At 46.6% G+C, this 13,987-nt stretch overlaps 1 protein-coding gene across 1 annotated transcript in view; it reads right to left on the bottom strand.

Moving 5' to 3' along the window:
• CRTAC1 (cartilage acidic protein 1) overlaps positions 1–13,987 on the bottom strand; it is a 173,745-nt gene that overhangs the window by 67,863 nt on the left and 91,895 nt on the right. The window lies entirely within an intron of this gene.

Consider the following 13,987-nt stretch of genomic DNA (forward strand, 5'->3'; position numbering starts at 1 on the left):
CACCACCACCATCACCACCACCAACACCAACACCACCATCACCACCACCAACACCAACACCACCACCAACACCACCACCACCATCACCACCACCAACACCAACACCACCAGGTTTCTCTGGCCTCTTCTTTCTTGTCTCAAAGACTTTGCACTTGCTGATCCCTTTGCTCAGGAGGCTTTTCCTCCAGGTAGCCAGGTGACTCACTCCCTCACCTTCAAGCCTGCTCAACTGTTCCTTCTCAGGGAAGCCTTCCCTGCCATACATGTCCTAAATTGACAGTTGCTGTCAGCGTATCCACCACCCGTTTGGTCAGTCTGTCATGTTGCTGGGCTGACGGAAGCTATGCCATAGGTATTGAAACACCGTCCACAGTGGTCAGGTTTCAGCAGAGCTTCCAGACTAAGACACAGTAGGAAAAAAGGTCTGGAAATGTACTTCCAAAAATTCGTCAATGAAAACCCTCTAGCTCACATCAGAATAGCATCTTATATAATGCTGGAAGACAAGCACCACATTGGAAGGCACTTAGGATACACAGTGGCCGGAACCAAGGACGTGAGCAGACCAGTGACCATGACGATGATGCTGTCCATGGGGCCACCATGAGTGGGAGCCGACTTGATGATACCACTACCCTGTACACCTTTTCCATCACTTCTACTGTCTCTCTATAGCTTTTCGGTCCAGTGTTCAGTTCTCTGTGTCGTTACTTGTTTGTTCATTGTCTGCCGGAGTCCACTAGAATGCCAGCTTCACAGGGCAGAATTTTCCATCTGTTTTGTTCCCCAGGTCCCATAATGGTGCCTGTACATACTTGCTGTTAAGTCAGCATATCGACCCTATGTAGGGTTTCTGAGGCTGTAAATCTTCACTGCAGTAGAAAGCCTCGAAGTTCTTCCATGGAACAGTGGATGGACTTGAACTTCTGATCTTACGATTGATAGTCCAGTGCCTCTCCAACACCAGCCAGAACATACTCTATTGTTGTTGTTAAGTGCTGTCAAGTTGCTTCTGACTCATAGCAAACCTTGTATGGGGTTTTCAAGGAGCAGCTGGTGGATTTGAAGCACCGACCTTGTGGCTTAAACCAACCCAGCGGTCCAGTGCGTATCCTCCAGTACCACACCAGGATTCCAGATCAGACTAATGTTCAGTAAATATTTATTGAATGATTGACTGAAGCCCCAGAGCTCACGTCTAAGTCATGGAGTGACTTAGGAGTTCCACCAGCAATATCTTCTCATCACCCTTTCCACCCTGAGGACCCCACAAGACCCCACACAGCCAAGGTCACCCACAGCAGCACAGCCTGAAGGTCCAAATTGGGTCTCTTCTCCTCCTGGGTCCACCAGCCTGACAGGCTCTCCAAGGAATCTGGCCCAAACCCCTCCCTCTACTAGGTCCCCAGCCTCTGGCCCTTGCTTGTCTTGCCCCTGGTGCCAATTCCTGGTGACACTGCGCTACTGGTCTCTTGGGGGCCCCAGTGAGAACACCTGGGGAAAGCTGGAAGAAAGTCTCCAAGTTCTTGAAAGAAAGCACTTCTTGCTTTCCTGAAACAGATCCAACTTGGCCCTCTCCTTTGCCACAGATGCAGAGGCAGAGAGGTTTGGGGGATGCTGAGCAACTGGCTGGGTGCCTCTTGGCACCCATGGTATATGAAAGGGGAGACTGGCAATCGCTAGGGCTGAGTCAGCTGCCCAGTGATGGAAGGTCATACTTTGGACACCTTGTCAAAGAGTATCTAAGGGCTGGGTGTTGAGGGTGCGGCATGACCTATGGAGACGTGTCCAGGCTGAAGAGACAAAAGACCTGGGTTCAGCACTTTCAGCAGCTGGCTCCAGCCCTCGGGGAAAAGGAGAGTTCTGAAATTCTCCAGGTCTTCTGTTTGCTACCATCCTGTCTGCCTTATTAAGATAGGGATTCGATCCTATAGTTTGTACAGAACGTTGCCAGGTTAAAAACACTTATATACATTATAAGAAAGTCTTTCTTATATACATTATAAGAAAGGTCTCACTTAAACCTCACAGAATCCCAAAGAGAATGTAGATAAGGCTTCTTATTTTTCCCCCTATAAAAGGAAACAGGGTCAAGAGACGCAAAGTGAGCTATTCAAGGTCACACAGCTCACAAGCGGTAATGAGTCTCTAGCCACGCTGCAGGGATCCGAACCCTGTGTTCTTTCCTTACTGCTAAGGATGTCAACACTCTCTTAGTCCTAGGCGTTAGATTCTAGCAGCCTCCCCACAAAGTAGCAACTGTGAGGAATGCCTGAAACTTCACGCTCATGGCGGAGATAATGATCATCCTAGATGTCTACAGCACATTACAGTTTACAAAGCACTTCCTTGTTCTTGATCTCATTTGCTTCTCACATACTTGACTCTGGCAGAGATTAGTATTGTGACATTGGGCTGGTCAGTTTCCTTCTCTAGGTGCCGTTTTCTCCTCTGTACAATGAGGGAGATGGACTAAGTTGTTGTTGTTGTTGTAATCAGCTCTAATTCATAACAACCCTGAATAGCGTTTCTGAGGAGCAGCTGATGAGTTTGAACTGCTGACCTTGCAGTTCAAAGCAACCTTGAGGTCGAGTGCTTATCTTGCAGCACCACACCAGGACTCCTAGATTAGAGGGTTACAATGTGTGGACAAGGTGTGGTCATGGCGGCAGGCCTCAAGGCTCTTCCCTCTCAGTTTCAACCAACCGTAGCATGTCTACATTGATGTATTTTATTTGATGCATCCCATTCCATAAAATGCTTCCACAAGGGATTTAAGAGCCAAAGTTTAAAAGCCACTGGATTAACAGCCCAGTGAGGGCCCCTCCTGGTCTTTCTGGGTTTCTGAGGCTCACTTTGATCCTATGAAGTGGACAGAGCAGGTGTCTCCTACCCAAGACCATGGCTGAAGAGCCACATACAGAGTCCAACCTTGGCACCTCCCTGCCCCTTGGAACTCCTGGAACACTTATACCATCCCTTGGGGCTAACTCCCAGTGGAAGATGGGAGGTCATGGCCTCCCTGCATCTCCCTAAACCTGCTTGGTCACCCTGAGCATGTAGAGTGGTGCCACAAGGTCCCTGTGAACATGGCTTCTTCCTTGAGGAACTGGGTAGGGTGCTAGCTTCAGGGCCCCTCTAAAGACATGATGGGGTGAGGTTCCTAGGCTGGGTCAAACACTTCCATCTGTTGTAGAATGAGCAGTGCCGTAGGGACTGCTCCAAACCTACACTACAGCCTAGGCAGAATCCCTCCACTGGTATGTTAGACTTGAAGTCCAACCAACAGCTCTTGGGTCAGAGCTCTGACAACTCATGGTGCAAGCCCAGGGAAGAGAGGGCCAGGAGCAGTGCATGGGGTTGCTGTCCCTTCCCTCTACCACGCTGCCCTTGGCAGGGTGTGCAGGACTGATATTCAAAGCCTCTCACACAAGATAGCCAGCCCCCCTTCCTGTTTGGTTCCTCACCGTCCCCTGACTATGCCTTGCTCTTTTCAGCGTCTGCGACTTTGCTCAGCTGCAGCTGCCCTTACCCCTGGGGAAGGCTCTTCCCACTGCAATCGCAGCCTGCTCCCCACCTTCCTGTTCCTCCCCGTGAAGCCTGCCCTGACTGCCCCAGCCGGATGTGACCTTCTCTCTGGACACCCGCCGTGTTTTGTGCCTCTCTCCTCCTGCCGAGGGCACAGTTGTTTGTGTCCCTGTGTCACTTCCCTCATTAAAACATATGCTTCTTGAGCACAGGAGGCCTGCACATGTATCTTTGTATTTGCTCCGCTGAGAGCACTGCTTGGCACAGAGTTGGTGCTCAACAAAGGTCTTGCTTTTACACCCAATGCAGTGAACGAGTGAAGAGAAATAATCACGCTGCTGTCAGTAGGTGCGGAGAGTCAGTTCCAACTTACAGCACCCATGCACAACACAACACAACAACACAACCGTTCTCATCACTGGCGTGCTGTGTCCATTCCTGTGGTCACTGCAAATTGTCTTCCAACCTAGGGGGTTCATCTTCTAGCACCATATTGAACAGTTCCCTGTTGTGGTCATAAGGTTTCAATGGCTAAGGTGGTGGGAAATAATCGTGAGTAGCATGAACAGTGCATATACCATGTGCCCAACATTACTCTAAGCACTTTACACCCATTATCTCGTTTCATCCTAGGATGTAGGGCCTATTAGCACCCCCATTTTACAGATGTGGAGACTGAGGTAGAGAGGATCGGGGACTTGCCCATGGCCACTCTGTGGGATCTGTGTCAACCCTAAGCATCTGATAGCCTGGGGAGCTAGAGGACCATGGAGTTCGCTGTCCTTCTCTAGAACACCAGCCAGAGATTGCTGGACACTTCTAGAAATTCAGGAGCCAAAGAACTCTGTGAAGCCCAGTCAGAGCCAGGATGTGAGCCAGGCTGTGACTGCATGACGTCAGTGGATGGGCCAATGGACAGAAGGGATTGGATTGGAGGCCACTGAGCAACATCAGGGAAGACACAGCGATGCTTGCTCCGAGTGCATCTATTTCTACATGAGACACATGTCCTAGGCTTAGTCGGACTGTTGTGCACAGGAAAGGGGTCTTGGGGATGGGTCTAGTCTAGAGTGTCCTGGTCAAGAGGGCCTCCTGGTCCTCCGCTTCCTGACTGTGATCTGGAGCTTGCTGGCTTAATTCCTTTAAAAAGCCGTTTCCTCATCGGTAACTTGGGCTGCTACACATCTCACTGGATGGCTGTGAGAATTAAGTGAGAGAGTATGTGAGACAGCACTTGGTAAACTGTGAAGAGTTACACAATGATAAATTCTCCTCATGATTGAAAAAGAAAACCCAAAGCACCGAGGCACAATTTCTCACACTACGGATCATTTTTACTGGTTTCTAATATTTCTTATCTCCTACCCCCAGCCATATCCTTCACCTCCAATCTTCTGTGGGTAGATCTCTCTATTCCCCTTTATAGCCAAGCTTCTCAATAGAGTTGTCTTCACAAGATTCTCCACTTCCTCAGCACCCATTTATGCCCCAATCCACCTTCCGCCTCCAATCCCACCAAAGCCGCTCTTGTCTCTATCACCAGTGGCTTTCATGGGCAATATCTAGGGACAGCCTTTCTGTCTTCATCTTCCTTGATCTCTCAGCTGTAAATGACACAGCTGGCTGTTCCCCCCTACTTTCCTCTTAAAGCATTCTTCTTTCATGGCTTAAGAAGTCACTCCATTCTGATTGTTCCCTCTATTTCTCTGGTACCTCCTTTTTGTACCCTTTGCAAGTTCCCTCTCCTGTCATGTTATTGTTAGGTGATATTGAGTCAGTTCTGACTCCTAGTGACCCAATGCATGACAGAACAAAACACTGCTCGGTCCTGTGCCATCCTCATAATTGTTGCTATGGTTGAGCCCATTCTTGCTGCCACCATGCCAATCCATCTTATTGGGGGGCTTCCTGTTTTTTGCTGACCCTCCACTTTACCAAGCATGATGTCCTTCCTTACAGACTAGTTCCCCCCTGAAGTCTCGCCATCTTCCTGTCTAAGGAACATTCTGGTTGTATTTCTTCCAACACAAATTTGTTTGTTCATCTGGCAGACCATGGTATCTTCAATATTCTTCTCCAACACCTTACGTCAATTGCATCAATTCTTCCACAGTCTTCCTTATTCATTGTTCAATGTACCTGCATCTCAGACAACTGAAAATACCATGGCTTGGATTAGGTGCACTTAGGCCTCAAAATGACATCTTTGCTATTTAACACTTTAAAGAGGTTTTTTGTAGCAGATTTGCTTAATGCAATACATCTTTTGATTTCTTGACCTCCATAAGTGTTGATTGTGGATCCAAGAAAAGTGAAGTCTTTGACAGTTTCAATTCTGTCTCCACTTACCATGATGTTATTTATTGGTCCAGTGGTGAGGATAACACTGAGTGCCCAGGTATGGTCCTGGGTTCTCTTCACTTTCCTCTTTTATTAGGAGTCCTGGTGTGGTGCCATAGGATAAGCACTTGATCTCAAAGTCAGGCTGAACCACAAGGTTGGTGGTTCAAACTCACCAACCGCTCCTCAGGAACCCTATTCAGGGTTGCCATGAGTCAGAACCGACTTGACGGCACACAACAACAATATCCATGACTCTACAACCTGAGTCCCCAGCCCAGCTCAGACTTATGTATCTTACTGCCTACCTGACATCTCCCCTTGCACGTCCACAGTCATCTCAGCTTGGCCCATCCTCAATGTGCACCTATAGACCAAAGCCAGCAAGCTGGCATCAGCCTTGGTTCTTCCTCTCCATTCTCTTCACATTTACCAGCCAATCCTGTCATATCTACCTCTGTCAATATTTCAAACCCTTTCTGGAGAGACTCCTTCCTCTATACCCAGCTTGCTTCCTCCAGCCTCATTCCCCACACTGTAACTGAGTCATCGAACACAAAAGCCTGACCATGCCACTCAGCTGTAAAAACCTTTGATGACTTCCTGTTGTTCTGGAATGAAACCCAGACCCCCTATCACACCTTCTTGGGCTTTCCAACCCAGCCCAGTCAACAGCTGAATGTATCTGAGTGAGTGACATCAGATGGTATCATGTGGAGCACAAGAACCACCTAATGGAACCCTGCCCAAAATGCTGACCCACAGAATTACGGAAAACAATACTTTTTCTTGATACCGCTAACTTTTTGGAAGAGGAAGTAGGTAAGGATGATACATCATCTCAGCCCTCAAAGGAAGAGAAATTTATCCCAGGAAAGTAGGAGAAAGAATTATTCATAAATCAGTGGAATTCTCTAGGATGGTCATTTGAATCCATAGTGGTGGTGCTGGTGGGTGTGTGTCATTGAGTTGGTGCCGACTCATAGAGACCCTGTATAGGGTTTCCGAGCCTGTCAATCTTTAAGGGAGCAGAAGACCTCATCTTTCTCCTAGTCTCTTGAAGGGAACTATGAATCTAGTTGGGTTGGTCCTTGAATCTCACAACATCTGAGGGTCTGGTGTGAAATCTGAGGGTAGAAGGGCAGGAAGGAATACAGAGATTTCAGAACCCCGTTTTTCTACTCCTCCTTCTCCTTTCCTTTCTTATTGTTGTTGTTAAGTGTTGTTGAGTCAGTTCCAACTCATAGTGAGCCTGTATAAGCTTTCCAAGAAGCACCTGGTGAGTTTGAACTGCAGACAGACCTTGTGGTTAGCAAGCAGTCCAGTGCTTATTTTATAAGGCCACACCAGGAGTTTCCTTTCTAGCCATATCTAGATGCCATCCCCTTTTTGTAAACTGTGGTTTGGGTGAAAGCTTAAATGCTTCCCATTTTGAATACATGATATCAAGTGTAGATTACTTCTCTGGGAATGTGTGCAATGTTCTTTTTCCTTCTTGCACATTTAATTCTTTGAAAGCCGTTGCTGTTAAATACCGCAAACATGGGAAAGTATTCAAGCAGGAGATTGATAGAATACATCCTGGAACAGGGTATATCCAGAGGCCAGGAATCAGCTGAATGGAATAGAGACTTTGGTAATGGGAAGAGGGTGGAGCAGAAGAGAAATCTGAGGTAGAGGACCCCAAGGGGTAATAAATGGCACAAGGTTAGAAAGGGCATCCTGGTTAGGGGAGCAACAGATTTTCTCATGAATTAGAAGCTGACCAGGCTGAAGAAAATGCTACATAAAGAGTTTTCTATTACAGAAAGTAACTTTAGGATGAAGACAAGACTCTTTAGTCCTAAGGGTGTGGATGGTTCTTAAGAAAGCAATGTTTGGTACCAAAGAGTCAGAATAATCTGCAATGATGAGTGTCTGTGTTCTGTAGAAAAGCCGTGCAGACTGATTGATTTGTGCTAAAAAAGAACTGTGCTCAGCATGTGCTCTGTGCCCTTGGAATTTCTTATATTTTGATGAGCTTAGAAGCACCCAGGAGACAGAGACAGCTTGATTTCTCACCATGCCCAGGACGATGCCAGCCATGCCAGGCACTCAGTCATGACTGTTGATGCTGCTGCTGGTGGTGATGATGATGAAGGCCATGGCTCCATTTCTCAATGCATGTTTATCCCAGGAAAGGGGGAAGGAGAAATTCTATAAACTGTCAGAGAAGGGATTCAGTGACGGATGGAAGTTGTGCTAATCAGGATTCTTTGGTTGAAAGTGAAACCCAGTTAACCTGAACTAGTGGAAAGGGTTTATTGACTCATAGGTCCAAACTTGGCAGGAACTGCGAGGGCACAAGTGGGCCATAGGAGGGTGACTGGAGCCAGGGATAGGGACCAGGATGTTGTCAGGAGTTAGTTTCTCCTTCTCCCTTCCTGTTTCCTCTGCCTGCTGGCCTCATTCTCTCATATCATCCTTCTTCACTAGACTTGAACCATGGAAGTCTCAAACCTCAGCTTCAGCACCAGTGTGGAAGATGCTCTCTTTCCTCAATCAAGTGGGGGAAACTCCAGGGAAGGGCTCTGATTGGGCTAGTTGGGTCACATGTCCACCTCTGGAACTAAGAGTTAGTAGTCTATGATTGACAGCCTTCAATGAATACACATTGAGCAAGAGCAGCATCTCAGAAGCCTCATATTTTCAGGAAAAGAAGTGCCAGGAAGGATGAAGGATGAGCCCCTGGTTAGACAGTGACTCATCTGGATCTGGGCGTTCTAAAGACACACTTGCCAGGACCGACTGATGGAGGGCACTGCTTCTCTAGCACACAGAGTCCCTGTGTCCTTCAAACACAACTCAAGGTTCCTCCACTCTCTTCACAGAGAGCTAAACACAGAATGTGGAACAACGATTTGTCTCACTATGTTCTGGAAATGGGTCTTGCTCTTGGCCTCCTGTCTGTTCCTAGGGCCCGTGTTCCAGACAGCAGAGCTGGGCTGCAGGGAGGCAGGAGGCACTGAAAATTGGCAGCAAAAAGAACCAGAGTGGAGTGTGGGGGACAAAAGGGGAGTGTTGAACCCACTCTGTGATCAAGTTGTTGTGGATTCAGGCAAATCATTTAACCCTTTGATCACAAAATATCTTAAATCTCAGCTCAGACTTAACTTTCCTTCATGCTGTAACTGCCCAGAGGCATCTAGTTAACAAGCTGTTAGTCTTTGCTTTTTCTGTCTTTCATTTGAGGAGGTGGACCAATTCAGGGGTAGCGTAGTGGTTACGAATCGGGCTGCGAACCTTAAGGTCAGCGGTTCGAAACTACCAGCTGCTCCGCGGGAGAAAGATGAGGCATTCTACTCCCGTAAAGATTTACACCCTCGGAAACCCTGTGCAGGGTCGCTATGGGTCGGAACCGACTCGACAGCACATAACAACAACAACAAATGGTGGGGCAAATAGATGCTTGGGGACAAAAAAAAAGATAAGCCAATTAGTCATCCAATTCATTCATTTCATCATTCTGGATCCTACTCCTCAGGCTAGGGACATTGCCACGTACTGTGATGGATGGAGATATGGCACGTGATAGAATTCCTCTGCCCAGAGACATGGCAAACAAAGCATGGCCCTGAGTCCCAAGCTTCCAAAGGAGGGGAAGGTCGCCTCTGCCATGGTGAAGTCTTTATAAGAAGTTGCATTTGATCTATGACTTGAAGGATGGGTAGGATTTTAATGGGAGATGTATTAGTTGGGTGTTGACAAAAAGAAATAGTGTGAGCTAAAAAGCAGATCAAGGAACCAAAAAAACATGTTTAGAAAATAGAGGGTAGACTAGCTGGGGGAGACGGATGTTTATGTTGGAAAATGGTGGCAAAGCTGGAAACGTACATGGTGGAAGATGTGGAATGCAAACTGATAGTTTAGATTGTATTTGGTAGGCAATAGGGAGCCATTGAAGAATTCTGAGTGGAGTGTACCATTATGTCAAAGTACCGCTGTAGGGAGCATCATCTGCTGTAGTGTGCATAATGGATTGCCGTGGGGGGCAGGAGGGAGAACTAAAATAAGAGTGCAGAATAATGAAAATTGAATTTCACAAGATTCCCTTGAATTATTCCAATTTTTTTTCTTCCGTCTGAGTTGTCTTGAACAGGGTTCTATTCCTTGCCAGCAAATAGTTCCTTAATGCAAACTAGTGTGAAGAAAACACAAAAGTCAGGAAAGCATGGGTCAAAAAGAGAGGCGTGGCCAACAATGCTAAATGTTTTCAAGCGATCTAGAAAGCCAAGGATGGTTCCTAAAAAAGTAAACATATGACTCACTTAAATTATGACTTCAGCAATTGTACTCCTTACTATATACCCAGAAGAACTGAAAACAGGCAACCAAACAAATGTTTATAACAGAATGTTCACAATAGACACAAGGTTGTTGTTAGGTGCCGTTGAGTTGGTTCCAACTCATAGTGACACTATATACAAAAGATCAAAACAGTGCCCAATCCTGTGCCATCTCATAATCAGTGTTACTCTTGAGCCCATTGCTGCCACCAGCATGCCAATCCACCTCTAAGGTCTTCTTCTGTTTTGTTGTCCCTCCACTTTACCAAGCATAATGTTCTTCTCCAGGGACTGGTCCCTCCTTCCTCGCTTCCAAGGAATATTCTAGGTGTACCTCTTCCAACAGATTTGTTTGTTCTTCTGGCAGTTCATGGTACTTTCCATATTCTTTTTCAACACCATAACTCAAACGTATCAATTCTTTGGGCTTCCTTATTCATTATTCAACTTTCACATGCATATGAGACGACTGAAAATATGACTTGGCATAGGAGCATCGTAGGCCTCAAACTAATCTATGCTCTTGAACACTTAACAAAGGTCTTGTGTAGCAGATTTGCCTAATGCAATACGTCACTTGATTTCTTGACTGTTGTTTCCATGAGTTGTTTGTGGACCTAAGACACAAGGTTGTTTTTGTTGTTAAGTGCCACAGAGTTGGTTCCAACTCATTGTTGCCCTGTTTAGGGTTTCCAAGGAGCAGCTGGTAGGTTTGAACAGCTGACCTTGTGGTTCGCAGGCCAGTGCTTATCCCACAGCACCATGAGACGCAAGGTAGAACGACCCAGATGTTCATCAATGGATGAACAGATAAATAAAATGTGGTATATATGAAGGAACTTCAAAAAGTTTAGGCAAAGATTCCATTATCTTTTCATTTTTCTATGGACTTTTTGAACCCCCCTGGTACATACAAAGGAATATTATTCAGCTATAAAGAGAAGTGAAGTTCCGCTACATGTTACAACATGGATGAACCTTGAGAACATTTTGATAATTTTATGGCAGACACAAAAGGACAAATAGCGCATGACCTCACTTACATGAACTATCTAGACTAGGCAAATACACAGACAAAAAAATAGATTAGTGGTTGCAGGGGGCTGCAGTGGGAGGTGGGATTCAGGATAGCTGCTTATGGGCATGGGTTCTATTTTGGGGTGATGAAAATATTTTGGAACTAGATCGAGGTGGTGACTGTACAACTTGGCAAATTATTCACTTTAAAATATCTAATGTTATGTGAATTTCACCTCAATATATAAACAATTGAGGCGTGCAGTGGTTCTGTCTGATAATCACTGGTCTATAAACCACAGGGTCAGCAGTTTGAGTCCACCAGCTGCTGTGAGAGAAAGACGAGGCTTTCTGTTCCCAAAAAGATACACAGCCTCAGAAACCCTATAAAGGGTCACTATGAGTTGGAACCAACTCAAAGATACTCAACAATAACAAGGTCAGGGACTGGAAAAAACCATTGGGAAGACACAGATGCTCTTGAAAGAATTGTTTTTGTAGAGAAAACTGAGGTGGATGGAGGCAGCAATGCAGATGACTCATTGAGGGCACAAAGGGCTCAGAAACATCTAAGATATTGGCCAAGGGACACGAATGAAAGGAAGGTTTTCCTAGTTTCGGAGACCTGTACATTTGAGAAAACAAGAGGGAAAGACTGAAGAGGCAGTGGATTCAAAGTGCACCTGGGGAAGATGTGTAGAAGGAGGAGGAGAACACAGTCTGAGGTACCTGTAGATGGGAGAAAAGGAAAGGAAGCTAGAATAGGTCATTAGAAAGGGCAAGCTCGGGAGGAGTAACTACAAGGATGCCGCCCAGAGGCCTTGGTCTTCTCATAGGTAAATAAGAGGTGGGGTTCTTGGCTGATTTCTAGGTGTGGAAACCATGGCCTACAGCAGGAGAAAGAAGTGGAAATAGTAACTGAGAGGCTTCTACCATGGTTCCTGTGGGGAATGGGTGTGCAGCGGCAGCAGCCTCAGAGGGTAAAGTCAGAACAACTGAGAGGATTGTAAGGTGCTGAGGGTGGTGGCTGGACCAAGGTCAGTCTGTACAGAGCAAACTGATTCTGCTCCAGGAGTGGAGGAATCGGAGCAAGCAGGCGGAGCAAGGCCCAACGAGTCAACCTGAACAGGAGGCAAAGCCAGAGATACAGCTCCAGGCACAGGCCGGAACCAACGCAAGGCCTTCTGGGTCTTAGGGTCTGGGAAGGCACTGCCTGCCCTCTGCTCTGGAGAGGGTCTGCTCGGTGGAGCAAATGGGGTCTGTGTGGACAACACAGGGCTGCAAAAAGCCCACTGGACTTGGAGTCAGAATATAAAGGCAATATAGCTCTGTGGTGAGGCGGACAAGGGCGGATGGCTGTCTTTAATGCTCTACCCTGTTGGAGCTTTTGGACAAGTCACCCACCTCATCCAAGCCAAAGTTTCCTCATAGGGAAACTGAGGATGCAGACATCTGCCCCTACGCAGTAGAGCTGTGCTGAGGATTAAGATAAGACCTGTAAAAAAGTTCCCACAGTGCTTGGGCAAGAGCAAACGCTCAATAAACTCTAGTTCGTCTGTCTGTCTCCTTCCCCATTATACTCTCAGTACCTGACACATAATGGGAACTCAATAAATATTTTTTGAAAGAATGAATTATTATTATTATTACCATTACCTGTGTAGCCTTGAACATAGGAGATTGTGAGCTCCACAGAGTACAGGACTATATTTTATTCTTCTATCCTCTCACACAAGGTATGATAAAGGCAGCTGCTTATAGTCACTAGAATTCGTTTCCTGATCTATAAAGTGGGGCTAATAATATTTGCTCTACCTCAAGGTCGAGTGAGGTGATGTATACAAACCACGACAGAGCTGTAGACTTTACACACACGTGTGTACACACACACACATACACAGTATAGGGCTGTTGTCTGCAGCAGAGGCAGTTGGTTGAGCTCCCTGGGGAGCCCTAGCTCTTGTACCCAACTCAACAGGAGCCGAATGACGAGCCCACTAAGCGGCAGGAATGCCCCATTAGGGGGATATGATAGGAATTTGTGGAAGGCCTGGTCAGCAGGCGGTTGTGGTTTTCTCAGCAGGGAGGAAGTCCAGGGTGGGGCCCTGGACACCGAAGTATGCAGGAGCTGATGTGAAGCACAGAGAGACACAGGACATGAGACATAGGCCATGGGCCATGGTGAGGGACAGAGAGAATAAAGAGCCACAGATGTTAGCTGCCCAAGGCAGTGCAGTTATGTGAAGACAAGGACGAAGTGATCTCTTGTTGGTCACAGTTGATGGGGAGATTTTCACATTAGAAAGAGCCCATCCTTCTAGCACTGGGCTCTGACCAATGGGAGTCCTGGCCCAGACCCCTTGCCAAGTGGATGGCCACCCTTCATGGTGATTAGCTTCCTCCATGTTGACTACTAGCTTGGAATGTCTAATACAGGTTGCTGCTGGAGTTCCTGACCTGGCAGGATGCACGTGCCACACGGTGTTGGACTCTAACTCCCTTTGCTCCCTTTGGTTGTCCCCAGACCCTGTGGTCAGGCTGTTTACTAACTGTGTCTATCCCATCCCAGTGGGAAAATCAAGTTCTTTCTAGTTGTTTCTCTCACACTGCAGCTAATGGGGAATGCCTGGCTGTGTCTTGAGAAATGATTGGTGGAAGCAGCAAAAGTCTTCTAGTTGCTATGGAGTGTTAACTGATGAATTAAATTCTTCCTTTTGATTTGAAGGACACGGTCCTAGAAGAGAGTCTTGCTCTTGGAAAAAAAAAAAAAAAAAAAA

This window comes from Chrysochloris asiatica, unplaced genomic scaffold, assembly GCF_000296735.1.
Source record: "Chrysochloris asiatica unplaced genomic scaffold, ChrAsi1.0 scaffold00003, whole genome shotgun sequence".
Lineage (NCBI taxonomy): Eukaryota > Metazoa > Chordata > Mammalia > Afrosoricida > Chrysochloridae > Chrysochloris > Chrysochloris asiatica.